The sequence below is a fragment of the Pleurodeles waltl genome, chromosome 5 (genome assembly GCF_031143425.1).
Source record: "Pleurodeles waltl isolate 20211129_DDA chromosome 5, aPleWal1.hap1.20221129, whole genome shotgun sequence".
Lineage (NCBI taxonomy): Eukaryota > Metazoa > Chordata > Amphibia > Caudata > Salamandridae > Pleurodeles > Pleurodeles waltl.
In genome coordinates this window covers 1,049,989,712-1,050,005,021 of record NC_090444.1, presented here as the reverse complement: position 1 = coordinate 1,050,005,021, position 15,310 = coordinate 1,049,989,712, and the positions used below count along the sequence as shown (strand labels likewise).

Sequence of the window (15,310 nt, the reverse complement as noted above, 5' to 3'; positions counted from 1 at the left end):
TTCTCTCATCCAAGTGGCGACGGCTTCCATTCCTGAGTGGAAGTTCCTTTTGCCCGTGTCCGGGTCTTCGGTTAGGGAAATGATGAGTTGTGTATCGTTGGCATATGACACGATGTTCATACCGTGGCTTTTGATGAAGGCAGCAAGAGGGGCCATGTATACGTTGAACAGTGTGGGACTCAGTGAGAATCCTTGGGGTACTTCGCAGTTGACTCCTGTGGGACTGGAAGTGTAGGGCGGGAGTCTGACCCTCTGCGTCCTCCTGGAGAGGAAGGAGTGGATCCATTCCAGGTAAGAGAGCGGAGTGGAGAAGAGTGATAAATCAGACAGAATGATGTGGTAGAGGAAGCAAAGTTGAAAAGGGGATAGAGCAGTTGTCTTCACTTTTTAATGCCATGGACCCCCAGTGGGGAAAAAAGCACTGGGGCTCCCACTCCAAAGTTTTTAAAATGATTCTATTAAATTGGCAATGTTTAAATATTTCTGGATTTATTTAAACATTGTAGTTAAGTTCTGTTACTGTTTTAAAAATGCTATCACAATTCATGATGCCAAACAAACTATTCTGGTCAGGCAGACCTTACTAATGTGTAAATGTATCCACAGTGTGATTATTGGGGGTAAGGGTGGGGTTTTTGAAAAGTATGCGGAGTCCCTTCCCTTTTGAGACCTACTCCCAGCTTGAATATCAATGTCAAAACATGTTAGTGATGGCCCACTACAAAGCAGCTCACTGCTGCTCATTTTTTCAGATTAAAGCAAAGCCCTGTTATCAGCATAATGCTTCATTTGGCCAGAGCCTGGCATTTCCCTCCCTCAACCCCAAAATATTTGAGCCCCCCCCCAAGGGTCCGCCCCTCCAGTTTGAAGACTTCTGAGATAGAGGTGGGGGTGAGTTATAGACATACATGGCAAAAAGGAGACGGGCGAGCCAGAGAGAAGTTAGTTACAATTGTGTAGTGGAGAGGGACAAGGTAGACAGTGGTGAATTGAGAGAGATGAGTGGAAATATAGAAAGGAGGAGAGGTTTTGGAAGAAATTAGGTAAAAAAAAATATATACAATTCGGCTTTTCAAACTGAAGTAACTCGGTGCTGTTTCATGCTGCATACATCATTTGAAAATGTACGCCTGGGCATTCATCATAAATGCTTTCAGCATTGATAGTAGCGCTATTATTGACATGGGGTTAGTTTTCTTGACTGAGCTGGACACAAGCAGATTCCAGAGTTGTGAGTTACAAAATGGCGGGTGCCCTCATTAGACGGGGCGGGCATGCACACCCGCTCGTTATTGTGCTTTGAAGACCACAGGAGAGTACTGCTTTTCATTGGCGTGGTGTAAGGGTCTGCGCGCTGCAGGGATTTGAAGGGGGCAGTGAGAGGTAATAGTAAATTATAGGGAAAAGTTTTTTCTGTACTGGTTCCTTTGACTGTGGAGGACGTGTGAAATGCCAATGTCAGTTTAAGGATAAAATATTCATCATTTCTCACAGATATTCATTAACATAGTGTTGGAGAAAAGATTCAATAACACCTCTCATCATGTAAAGTCCAGTGAGGGTTCTAAAAATAGAACATTTCGTCCAAGGAGGGCTGCTTCTACAGGCACGTGACCGTTCTTCAAGGGCAGTAACTTTCCATACTTGATCAGAACAGTTCTGAGAAGCCAGTTTTTTGTTATTACATGTTTTACAGATCTACCTCAAGGTCGAACTTTAATGTGAAAAATCCTATATATTAAGAATTTACTACGATTATAAATGTGTTTTGAGATCATGTGCCAGCCATATCCGTCACTGATTGCCTTGCACGCCCTCATGTATAATGAATATCGTAGACATTAATAATGCATTCATCAAACATAGGTACTTTAATTGCAATAAATCACACAGTGTGATGCGATCTTTCACAGGTCTGCAAACAAATTATTAAACGGATACCTTGTCACCCTGCCATTTACTCAGTAGTAAATATGATTGTGTCACCGAAGAGATAAGCACTTATAAATATTTAATATAGGATACTGAACTACAGCAAAAGTTGACTTTCCATCACCAACCTCCTTCAGAGGAGAAATTGGAGGGGCATCATTAGTGAATGTCAGCAGTTGATGCATTTTAAATTGTCAATCAATGTGCTGTCAGTTCACAAAGCAAACTTGTGCTTCTTCTATGGTGTAACTGGACCTTATGAAGGGAGCGTTGTATATAATAAGTACCACTATACTCTGCAACATTCTACGTCAATGTATTCTACACCAGTCCACTCTACTCTATGCCAATCTATGCGACTACAAACTGTATTCTGCTCCAATACATGACACTCACTGCCACTCCATTTTACAACACTCTGCTCCACTCTTCGCCATTCCACTCTACGACACTCCACCCTCCTCTACGCTTTTAACTTTTAGCCATGCTGAACAGCAGCCATGGTGTACAGCATGGTTAAAACACATTGGAAAGCCAATAGCTCTTATAGGCATGACCTATAGGTTTTGCCAATGTTTGATTTATTCTTGCGTTGGGTGACACTACTCTCATGCACTAACCACTTTTTGCCTTCTACCTTTCCCTTGCACACTGGCTTGGTTGAATTGTGTGATTCTGAACTTCTGTCATAGGTGTGGGTTTGTCACAAGAAACCTCTGTACTATGTTGCCAAAACAGACTCCTAATGTCCTGAGAGAGAGTAGTAAACGTTGCAAATCCAATTATTAGTATCAGAGGCATCCCCTCATTTACATTAATTTCTTAACCATGCAATGAATAAATTGCCCACTTAAAACTTGTATACTTTGAAAAAAAAAAACTCTAAACTCATGTTGGGGTTCTCTTTACAACCCAATATGATTTGTACAGAAAACAAAATCATATCCCCATCCACCTCCTTACTCCACCCCTCCACTCCTCGCAAACTTTCCCCGCTGTTACACAGGCCTATGAAGCGGAGATGCCCTAAGGTATTTATCTTCAATTGAAGAAACAAAAACATTTTAAAACATGTTAAACCTACGTTTGTGGTTGTATGGTGGATTTCTAATCTTAACTACCTCTCTTTCCATTATTCCCCCTCCCCTACTGCTAAAGGCCAACTTTAAAGACTCCTAGATCCTTTGATACAGCACAACTCCTACCCTTGAGAAACCTTGTTTCTCGTTTCGGTTACTTCTTACCTTCTTCATATCTCTCGATTTCCCATATTTACCTGTTTTATAGTTTTGTGACCCCAGGTCTCCACTGCTGCTACTTTTAAAGCACTGACGCCTCCAGGAATAGGAGTAGTACTGTATGGAAAATTGCAGATAAATAAGGCTGTAACGTGATTCCCTGTGCTGTTTTTTTTTTAAGCGTGTTTGGAAACTGCCTTCAAAGCTATTTCCAAAAGGATGCCTTTCAAACTGTGTAGGAAATTGCTGTCACATCTCCTGCCTGTTACATTTTCATTGATGCAAAAGGGTGGCAACTGACGGATTCATCCCATGCCAAGAAAAAGAGATAGTGAGTTGGTGTTGTCTGGGTAAGGCCTGAGCTGCTTTTTCAATGGAAAGCATGTTTCAGGTTGCACGTGAATCCGAAACCGGGGAGGGTAGAATTTTTTTAACTTTACTTTATATTGTCATCTGATGTCTGCCACTGGAAGTTATCATCCCCTTTTGTGACTAAAAAGCCACACAATTATGGAGATCGTCTTCAGTGAGATAAACCAATTTTCATTTTGTTACTTTGAAAGAGAGGCTCAACTGTAAATAGGGCAGGACAAGGCAGGCCATCCTCCTTTTTTCATAAACTACATAAAACATCCCTCCAGTTCCCAGAAACTGAATTCGGAACTCTTCAGGTGCTAGTGTCCTCACATCTGGATTTAAGCAACACCGTGCTCTGTGGTCTCACGCCAACCTTTATGGAACTACTCTGGCTCACCCAGGCCTGCATCAACTTCAACATAAGCTGCATCACATACAAGGCCACCAGATCTGATACCTCTCTATACCTGTCAGAGAAAATAACTACCTCTGGTCTATAGCCCCAGACCACTACCCAAGGCATCAAATGGCAGGAAGAAAAAAGAACAAAGAAGTGAAACCCAGAAGACAGTCTTCTCCCTCTATGCTCCCAAGATATCTGGCTACCTCCCTATCAACATCACAAATCACCACTTCTGCAGTTCAGAAAGGAGCCGAAAACCCACCTCTTCAGAGAACTCTACATCTCTGCATGATAGGAATCACCACGAGTTGATACTCTGCTTCCCTGTAAACGATCCTAAATCATAACTCAGGGCTCCAGTCCTTGTTCACAAGCCTGTTGCTGGCCACTTAAAATTGTCCTTTACAAAAAAACCTATGAAACCTTCCAATCCCCGAAGTCTGATCGCTTGTAACCCTGACTTCACCCTGGCCATAGGCACCAGCTCGTTCATTGACTGGACCCCAGGGGGCTGCAGAATCCTAATAGACGTTTTTAATGGAGACTCCATTAAATCCTTAGAGCAAAGCAAAACTAATGTCCACATCCTTGAAAAATCCTGACTTCAGTATTGCCGTCTGCAACACTGGGCTCTACACACCAGTCCCCTTCCCAGCCATGAGAACCCTTGCACCTTTTAGGAATGTAGTCCGCACATTCTCCAGCATGAAGGCTTTATTATCTAGGACATACTGGGGCCTTCCAGACTCAAAACCCACAACCCTCGCATGCTTACCAGTCTCGTTGGGAAAGCGACGTCCACAAAGACATTTCACCTAACCAGTGGGAACAGTCCTGGCACAACATCCCCCAGGCCTTATGCAGTACTCACCAGAGAAAATCGGTATATAAAGTAATAATGAAATTGTATTTTGACCAAATTGACCTGCGCAAAATATTCCCCACCACTTCCCTTCTGTGTTTGTGCTGTGGGGCGGGGACATTTATGCATATATTGTTGACATGTGCGTTAATCCAAGCATTCTGGCAGGAAATACTGGGCCACTCTCAAAGGGACCTTCGGATACCCCATCCCATCCCAGCTGATCTGCTAACACTAGTCTTTGGTATGACTCCCTCCAACCACGAATGGTATGACAGGAGTGGACAGGCTATGCACCTGTCACATGACAGTCACAGTCAAACAGCTTTAAGCCCTCTTCTGGAAAAAGAGGGAGCCCCATAGCCCTATGATTCAATAAAATGTGACACGTGCTCGCCATGGAACCCATCAGACACACCTGGACACACAAAAAAAATTCCTCACACTTGGAAACCCCTGTGTATATCTTGTACGACTATCAGTTTTTCATCCTTCAATGCCACTGCACTCTGCTGCTTTTAGACTGACCTGCGGGGTCCGAGAAACCAGACAGCCATCTCCTGCAGTCCCTCAGACATCCCTCCTGATACCTTAAATCAAGCCGCGGACATATGACTGAATCCACTTCAACCTCCAGAACCACCCGTAGCCCACAGCAGAACAACCCCTCTTTCTGCTGGGGGCCTATCCTCCGCATGCTCACAGCGCACACTTTAGTGCCCATAAGCTTATGGCCCATCACCCCAAATTAATTGTGTCACCGAGATACCACCCTTATCCCTGCTCACAGGCCCTCCCTTTCTATTCTTGCTTGTCTTCCCTAACCACTCCCTCTACACCTCCCTTCCCTCTTTCCAGGTTTCGCATCATATTCCCCTCCCCTGCCAAGAAGGAGAGGCAACCTGACCTTTGACATTCCTTTAATACTGTAATATCATTGGTCTTGGTACACATGCGCCTGCTGTTGCACTTCACTAATATAATATACCGATCTGGTAAAAAACGAAAACAACCTACTGCAGACAATGTGTTAACAGTTTATTTAAAGAGCCAGTAGCAACAAAGTGCAGGAATTAACACCAGTTTACCCCCAAAAAATTTGCACCCGAGAAGCGGCCTGGCACAGTCAATGAGCAATGGAGCCTGAGCCACAGCCCTGTGTCTTAAAGCAGCACCTGCCATTAGTTTGTGGGTATCGAAGCAAACGTGCTAGTTCTGAATTTCATTATTAAAAAGATCCATCGGGTGGGTGCCTGGTCCATGCCGAGCAGTTAGAGTGAAAGAGCGGGAACATCTGGGGCAAGAAGAGATAGAATACTCTTCTTTCGCTTCACGATTGTTCTGTGTTGCATCGATCTTCGTTTGGTATAAAAAGCCATCAGCATTTTGCATCCTATCTTATAAACAAAGTAAAATTGTGTTCACGAAAGCTGACTTTGAAATATAATTGTTCATGTTTACTCAGTCTGCAGCTCTTGCCATGAAAGCGGACCTTCCAATCCTTATCGTAGCCCATTGTGGATGTCATGTACATTTCTCATTTCCCTTTTCCCATTTGTCTTTCGTTCCCGAATCCCACTCGCCTCTTCTCAGTCGTAAGCGTTGTTTGTTTATAATTTCCACTGGGATATCGTACGACTTTATATTTCCTTGTCTCCCAGTCTCAACTCTCCAGTCGTCAGCAAGCCTCGTTTTTAGTTTTAATGAATGATGCATCTTTATCAAGCTTTCCCGTGTATTCCCTTTCTTCTATCATGGCTAAGCCTTCCTTCTCTGTACACATAACCTAATTTAGGCTTCGGCAGCTATGCAGATTGTGTCAACAGTGCTCTGAAGATGTCTTCGGGGAATGCTGTTGGAAATCAACATCATAAGCTAGCAATGATTCCCTCTGCTCTCCTTGAAAAGACAATTTCCTTTCATTTTCCCTTCATCTTACACATTTCTTTCGGTTGAAATTAACTTGCATGTCCAGCTTGCCAAATAAATTTAATGTAGGTTGAGAGATTTCTGTACTCCTATGAACTGCTGAGGGGAGCAATCTTTTTCTTTGGGCGTTAGTAAGCTACTGTATTAATGCACTTACAAAAACACAAGATGGCTTCCATCGCTGTCACGGGGCAGAAATCCGGGTTGAGGTCATAGACTGGCATTTGACAGGGCTTTTCCTTTGAAGGACTAGTGTTACCTCTCATTCCCTGTTTGTGTTAAATATGATTTTTAATCTGTGCCCTCCTACACCACTCTGCAGAGTGTGTAGACCCAGAGGGAGGTGGTTAGAGGATATAAATCCAGGAGTGAGGGAAGGGAAATTGATGATGGGAGCACGACACTTGTGTAGCTGGCCCCTTTAGGAATTTACTAACAAACTAGCCCGAGCATATGTCAAGTGCCAGCCAGAACTGTGCTTCTTCTCCGGGAGAAATCTTCATAAAGCTGTAGCGTGATACATCTTGTGTTAGGACACTGATCAGAAGCATTGGTTAAACCCTAAAGGTTCCCCCAATAGGGTCCTGAAAGCGTACTCTCGTTCTACATTGGATTTCAGATCTGTAGTGCTCTCAACATTAATTCCAAATTTATATCCTTTAGATTCAGGGTAATCCCAACTTGTTAACGAAGTTGACAGTCCTTGGGTGAATCTAGGAACTCTGTGTAAAATATGGCCCTCTCCCTCGACTCTGGAGCTTCTGTTTCTTTGTATTTTATGTTCTTTTGATGTCCTTGAATCTCGAGTCGTGGCTCTTACTAAAGGGTAAACATTTAAGAATTCACTCTCATCACATCCCAAATGCCAATGCAATCTGACACCAAGGAAAAATGATTCACCTTGTTGTATACACAGTTAGATGTGTGTTTTATTTTTGTTTATTTTTCGTTTGACCTTTATTCTTTGGAGAAATGTTTCTTTTGTTCAGAAACTGTTAAATAATCTGCGACCTTTCAACGAACACTGTCTTCTTAATATTTGTTTTGGGAAAACACTAAATGATCTCCTGTGTGCTTTAGTGAGACCTGCTTGCAGCTGATGCAGGCTTAAACAGGATGATCTTGTATAAAATTGAGAACTGTTCTTTTCAAAATGGTGATATCCCACCCATTCCTGGATCATGCATATTTTTTACGATTATATTCCCTAAAATGGCAGATGTGTTTTTACATTACTTACTGTGGGCAATTAGCGTTGATTCTTTCTCCCAAAGGCACTATTTGGTTTGATGGAGTTGCCTTGGCGATCAGTCTTGTGGGTGGCATTTGTAGTTGTTGTCAATAGATAATGTGTTACTGTGCAGCCCTCACAGTCCATGTCTAAACCACTTTATTTCCCTGCCAAGCCGTGAATATACTGCCAGCAGTTTCCATCTGCGTCTCCCTTTGGGGATTTAGAAACCAAAAGTGTGAGGTGTAGACATATTCATCGAAGTTTATCGAAGTTTCACAGGTTTGTCACGGTGGACTCAGAGTTGCAAAGGTCATGATTCTTGGTGCTTGTGAGGAAAATTTGACTGAGTGTGTTATAAGGTAGGCGTTTGCCACTTAGTTTGGTATTACATCCATATTTGTAGAATTAATGATAATAATGATATCCTCAAAATTGAGCTTTGTCGGTGAAGAGAACTTTGTTGGAATTCAACAGTGCCCTTCTTTTCGGAGCCAATTGATGACGTAAATTAATGGACTCAGTGATGCATGCAGACCATTCATCAAGCTAACTTTCCCGCCTGTGCGCCTGCATCCCGCTGAAGGAGTTGTCACTCCAGTGCTTGAGAGCAGTAAATCTTCCCTTCAGACTAGAAAGCTGCATTCTCTTCTCATTAGCTGCGTCTTTTCACGGCACAGCACTTGCAGATCCATCTCTAATAGAAGCTTGTTTATTTGACCTTCGTTTGTAGCAAGTTATTGCTTTTGGAAATAAGAGTTGACTGCATAGAGCAAGGATTGGCTGGTAATTAAACTTGATGGCATTAACAGTCGGATCATTTTCTAAAATTGCTGTTATGGTCAGTTGGCGGTAGCAGGCATTCACTGTCAGTCTGTTGTGTTTCTGGAGAAACACAGACGAGGACACGACCAGAGTCATAACACTGGTCGCTGCGTCACAGGTTGGGGGGCAGTGGAGGTGAACTTTTCAGGAGAACCCTAGACCTTCAGGAGGGTCACTCACTGAGCCAAAGGCCAATGAATATCTGAATGAAATGACTGATTGTTGGGTGGGTTGGAGAGGGAGGGAAGACACTCATCACATTCTGCATGAGGACCCCATCAATTTGTGCTTCTTGACAGGACACAGGCTTTCCCAAACTTTCTTAATTCTCCGTTTCCGGTATGTGTTGGTCAGCTGTTTCCTGAAATTAAACCTAACTACGTTTGGAACCACCACACGCTTTTAGCAAGTACAGCAATATACCATAGTGATGAACGTAGCTGCATTCTGTTTTGTGTTATAGGTTCTTATGCAAGCATGAGTAGTTTATCTAGTCCTTTTTTTATTTTTCTTTGCATTGTGGGTCTTATAGTTCTGAATTCATAATTGGATTAAAAAAGGACTACAAATTCCAGACTGCATTTCAAAAACCTTGACTGTTGCTCTATTCATGCATGGACTTGGGAAATGTGAGCGCTCTGGTAAAGCCTATCAGAAAGTGAAAACAGTGGGTGTGGGTTTAGAACTTATTGTCATTTGTAAGCCTCTAATTCAGAGGCAAAAAATAATCTTAGGCTTAAAAGTCCACAGAAACAGTTCACAGAGCAGCAGTAGCAAGCATCCTAAGTGTTAAGAGTAGTAAAACCACACATTTAATATGTTTTACAAACTTCTTAAAACTGAGACTCAAAACAGCAAAGTCTATTTTTGCATGAAATAAGAACAGTCCCAATATCCAAGCAACTTGTCTGTCCTTTAAGGCACGCCTTGTTCTAACACCATGCATCAAAACTGGGGCTATTTCAAACATAAGAGCAGATTGTTACCACATGGTCCATGTCTTATTTCTGAGCTTCTGTTTCTATGTATTGGGAGTCTGCAACTTTACTAGTAGAAAAAAGTGGTTTTTTTGCATAAATTCTTTTGATAGGTGTAATGTAGTATTACCTTCCTAATCGTTTTCAACCTAGAGGTCTTTAAAGAAGATCTATGGTCTGCCTATGTACCTACGACAGGAAGTCCAACCTAGATCCAGGGGGAAGAGGTCGACAACAGATTTCTAGGATAACAAATAACTAGAAGAGATTTATGTTCATTGCATATAAATGTATCATGTTTGGATAATTTGAAACTCTCTATTCGATCCAACTCTTACAAAAATGATCAAACCCCAGCACTATTGGTGTCTGTAAGCTTAAGCGCCCCAGGTTATACAGAGGTAGAGTAACATACAACACATGGTTGGCGAAAGGGGTGGTTCAAGAAAGGGTGTGAGATAACGAAATGAGGGATTCAAGGGAAAAAGGAGTAGGAGAGCCCTGGCTGGTGTACTGGGTTGTGACAAAACGTGAGAGGTGATTAAATGGTTACTTATGAAAGTTGGGGTCACGGTAAAGAGGGAAGGGAGGAACAGAAAGAAGGATAAGGAGTATGGATAAATGAGGTAAGAACTGGGAAATAAAGCATGAAAGATGGGGGTTGCAAGCATAGCAGAACATAGCCAGAGCAAATTCAAGAGGGTATGATGTGGGTAAAAATGATGCAGAACTTTTTTGCAGTATTGTGGGTCCTTTTCATGCAGTGCTCTTGGATATAATATCCTGCTCTCCCAAATCAACAACCATTTTATAGGACCTTTTATTGTGTGAATATTCACTCGGATAGTCAACCAAGAGGCGGTCCAGAGAGTGTCCCCTGAGCGTTTCCCCTGAGCCTCTGGCGAAAGGAACATTGCAGTTTTGTTGAGGACAATCTATTTTCTAAAAATTGCGCTAGAATTACACCACAGTTATTATCTTACGCTTTGTATAGCATATGGCTATTTGTGAGAAAATGACTGCTCAGTCTCCCTCTAAATGTGTGCCAGGCCGAATATGATACATGCTTTTAGCAACAGGATTCCTTCTCAGGTGAGAGTTGCTACATTGCTGCTGTTGGCTCGTCAATTTACATTTTTTTAGGGGCAAGCCTAGATACTGCTGATATAAGAAATATATAAATATTTTATTGAAGGTAGGCATAAGTAAAATTCTGGACGTGGGCAATAGGGTTCATAATGCAAATGGAAGCCGGCACTGCATATTTGCACCCAAAATCAGATGCCATCAAAATAGTTGGCTTCTGTTGATAAACCTTTATGGCGGTTATGGATTTCTGCATCTTTCTGCCCGAGTGCACCTCCTTTTTTAAGTTAACAGTTGCCTTGTGCAGGAAAAATGGGTACATTAACCTAGCTTTTGCTTTATCTCCCTGTTAGTCTGAAATAACACTAGCTTGCATTAGCATCAAGTTTTGCACTGATGTCCAGGCACGAGTGCTCTGCAGAGTGTGGCGAACGTAAGCACTGAGGTTTGAGAAGTCAGGCTTGCACGTCAGATCTACAGATGGAATGTTTAATTACTTCAGTGTAACACTGCACATCTTGCTCTCAGGAGCCCCGAATTAACAAATGACTTTTGCTGACATTAATCATCCCTGCCAGACTGTGACAATCATTATAAATAGAGACAACTTCTTCTCCAGGGGACTGTGAGTGCTGCCGCCATTTAATTTCATTACTGTGTTCAGAGGCGCCAATGAGGATTCGCTCTGCTGGCTTCAGAAGAAGCGACTGCAACATAGGGCACCTATCCAATTGTCTACTCCTCCGAGACGTCACAGTCTTGTAATGATGAGGCGCAGCACATGATGCGTATTGAGTCAAGGCCTAATTGCTGTTATCGAGCGGTGCCGGCTTCTGTGTTTGGAGCTCAAAACCGTTTTCTGGAGCTTATATTGATCAGTTGGTGTCTATCGACGACGACACTGTTGTCAGCGCAGGAAAAGATATTGGTTGCTCCATTCACAAATAGTTGCATGCTCCAATCCAATGTTTCCTATCACACAGATACAACTGCCCGCCACTGCCTTTACTAATTCTTTCCAGGCACTTGTCTATTGATGTTCCATACACTGCTTTGACTGAGACTTGTGCCAAGACTTGAGTGCTGCCATGGGCAGCACTGCTTTTCCTTATTAATTGACTCGCCGGTCCACTTCTAAGTGGAGATTTTCATGCCCTCCTCCTTAATGACCCCTTTCACGTTTTGCCTTGCTGTCCCTTTTGAAAGCCATCTCTGTGTAGTATCATCCTGAATAGCCAAGATCATTTGGTGGATAGCTCAAATAGGGTGTAATACCTCGTAATGTACTCTGGGTGTCAGCTGTTAAGACTGTGCCATCAGTAGCCACAAGGAAATAGTAGTCCTCATTCAGTAGCAGGTTAAAAATTGTCGATGAAGTTAGGGCCAAGTCCCATTGAACTTCTTGAGATGCAAAATTATGTGTAACAATACTTCACCTTGAATACAATCTTTTTTGAAACCCAGTCACAAGAACACAGTAGCACATTCCTGGAACTAGGTAGGTTATAATATGAATGTGATCGACCTCCACAAAAGCCACGGAGAGGTCCAGAAAAAGCGCTCAAGCGATGCCTCAATCAGAGGAGAGTAGTCATTCTTTACTCATACTCAATAGTATTAGCATGTTGGGAGCTCCATTGAAAACAATGGAGTGCTCCAAGCTTCTAATGGCCGGTAGAAGCCCGGAGCTCCGAAATTCCAATGTGGGCCACAGCTGTTGCTTAATCCTCTTGGGCTCTGGGAGGCCTCTGTATTATTTATTACAGCATTCTGCCCTCTAATGGCAGAATGTTCTCATAGCCTTAGAGCCCTCCACAGTTGGGCTGTACTGGCATTTAAGTCCTGCTCCTTACGGCTCTGGCCTTTAGCGCTGGAGTGGGCCTTTAATGGCCGGTGTCGCCAGATATTATGTGTGCTCCTCCCACGGGCAGAAGGCAATGAGGTTGTGTGAGTCCAGGGAGAAGAAATATCGTCTAGGTCTAGTTAAATTGATGGCCTTTGCCAGACAGCAAAAGCCTGAGATCTGTCAAACATTGCCTGTGAGGCCTATAGCAGTGGACCTTGTTTTAATAGAGTATTATGATGTGATGATCTGGGAGATGGATCCAGTGACCTTTGAGGCATTAATGAGTGAGTTGACGGATATTGCTCGGATTGGCTACCCAGAGTTGAAAACATTTGTGTTACAGATGTCTGTTGGTAGTGACATTTAGTGGCTTATAGAAGCCTAATCATCTTGTGTTTGTAGGCTGACAGCAAGCTGGGGAGTGCTGCCAGCAGTAATATGCCGACTACTCCATGTCATTTCTTGAGGTGTAAGGGAATGTTTTTGGCCAAAGCGTGTTGATTGGAAGGTTAAATCACCTAAATACGCTCTCAAGCTTCCCAGGTCTACGCAGAAGTGGCTCATTCAGATAGGCCTTTGCTTTGCAATCTGGGATTTGTATTGATTATTTTATTATGGAATATCTTGGACTACAAGTTCCAAAGAGGAAAGAAAAACCTGGTCCGATTGAGCTAATCCTAGTAGCTCTTCGAATAGCTTTGAGAGTGGACTGAAATGGTGGTGGGTGGAACTCTGGCAGCGAGCTCCATGTAAATACTTTACAGTGCGATCGAAAAGCTGGCACATCTTAAGGGATGCTTGGTTGCCAAAGCCACCAATGATGATAGATGAAGACAGGCTTCCCGTACATAGATGAAAAATTAGTTTAAATCCGGGGACAGGTTCATTTCCAACCAGTCTGTTGCTTCGCATTGTTTTCTTTTGGAAGTCCGTGCATACTCATTGCATCTGAAAGGTCCAAAGGACCACATCTGTCATCCTTGTATCTTAGACAGTAGCAGTGTTTGAACAGTTCTGATGGACTGTGACAATAGCCACTGAGCTGGCAAACCATCTCACTGATCAAGGAAAATGACGTAATATTATATGTGGTTTCTGTATGCATTTGTGTGCATTTATGCATGGCATGTGTTCATTTGTCATGTTAAAGAAGAGACCACGGTATTTCGCCGATGGGTATGTTGTGCCTTTCATTTTACGTTATGGCATTGTTGGTTCGGCAAATCATGTGTTTTTACTTGATACTCAGCCTCGCTAGATGTTTCTCTACTCCTCGCAGGGGTTTAATATCAAAGGACTGCAGCTCTGCCGGCTGCACTCACCCTGCCCCCTCCCGCTCTACCCAGGTAACTCTCCGTTGAGCTCATTAAATAGTGCAGACCCGATACTTTGGATTTGCCAATGCTTGTTTCAAGTCCCTTTTCAGTACACGGCCGATTTGAAATTCACTAGTGCAGTGATAGCATAGTCTAAGGTTACTCCTTTCATTGTCTCTGTAGAGTCCGTTTAGAAAGGTTTACTAGAACCTCGTAATGTTTTGTGAGTGAAATGGGCCCTCGTTTCTTAGCTGCGTGTATTCTAACTTTCACAAGTAGATAGGTTTGCTTCGCTGTCACCAGCTCAGAGTGGAAACGGCCACTCTGTCAACCCTTAGCTCGCTTGTTCAGGACACGTTGCAACAATTAAGCCTTGGTCAGGGCTAGCCTTTCATAGTGCCTGACTGTTCGAGCCTGACACTTTGGTTATGTCATACTTTTCCAAAACACATTTTCAGGCCAATATATATGTCGGCTTTTTCACCTGCCTGTTCCTGTGCATTTGGTCGCCACTGATTGAGCTGCCTGAAGCACAGTTCACTGACAACCGAATATCAATAATCCCGAATAATGATTCACAGGGCACTGACAAAAGTAATGGCCATTTTGTTAGACCGGGTTTGTAGTCAAGGCAGAAGAAACCAATTATCAATAGCTGGTGCAAAGATGAACGCCTCGGCGATAGGAGTCATGCTGACAGGGGGCCGCAATATATAGGCAACTAATATAAGAGCTCGGACAAATCATCTTGATTCCCTTGCAAGAGTTCCTGGCACGTGCAAGCCGCTTGCCTCTGATGCATCAACAACTCTGGTGAAGTCAGCGGGGAACGAAGGGATGGTGGGAGGTTAGAGCCAGAGGGTTACTCTATTAAGGCCAGACAGGCCAAAAACAGAGCACATCCTAGTATTTTTTGACTCGTCGGGCAAGGTCCGAGGGGGGCAAGAAAGTAGTAGTCAGAGGCCAATTGACCTTTTCAGCTCATGTCTGGAGGGACATAATGATAAAGAGCAGATGATGTCAAGAAACGCTCAACCCCACCACTGAGAAGGAGAGCCCACCCACCCTCACTGGAATCGTCAAGAGAGGGCTTGCGTCGCAGGCGCCAGGCGGTGCCAGAAAGAACGATGGTCTACTCACAACAGTGGACAAAGGCCGCATGGGTGGCAGATAGTACAGTCACCCATGGGTCTTGGGACCTGAACAGCAGGGCAATCAGAGGGAGCCCGTGAGGACATATGGGGTGGCCACAGTTTGGGCACAGCATTTGCAGCCCAGGTGGGTGAGGGCCCGGACCTTGAGATAGTA

The 15,310-nt window shown here is 43.4% G+C and overlaps 1 protein-coding gene across 6 annotated transcripts in view; it reads left to right on the top strand.

The window, feature by feature from the left end:
• UTRN (utrophin) overlaps window positions 1–15,310 on the top strand; it is a 1,374,288-nt gene that overhangs the window by 737,207 nt on the left and 621,771 nt on the right. The window lies entirely within an intron of this gene.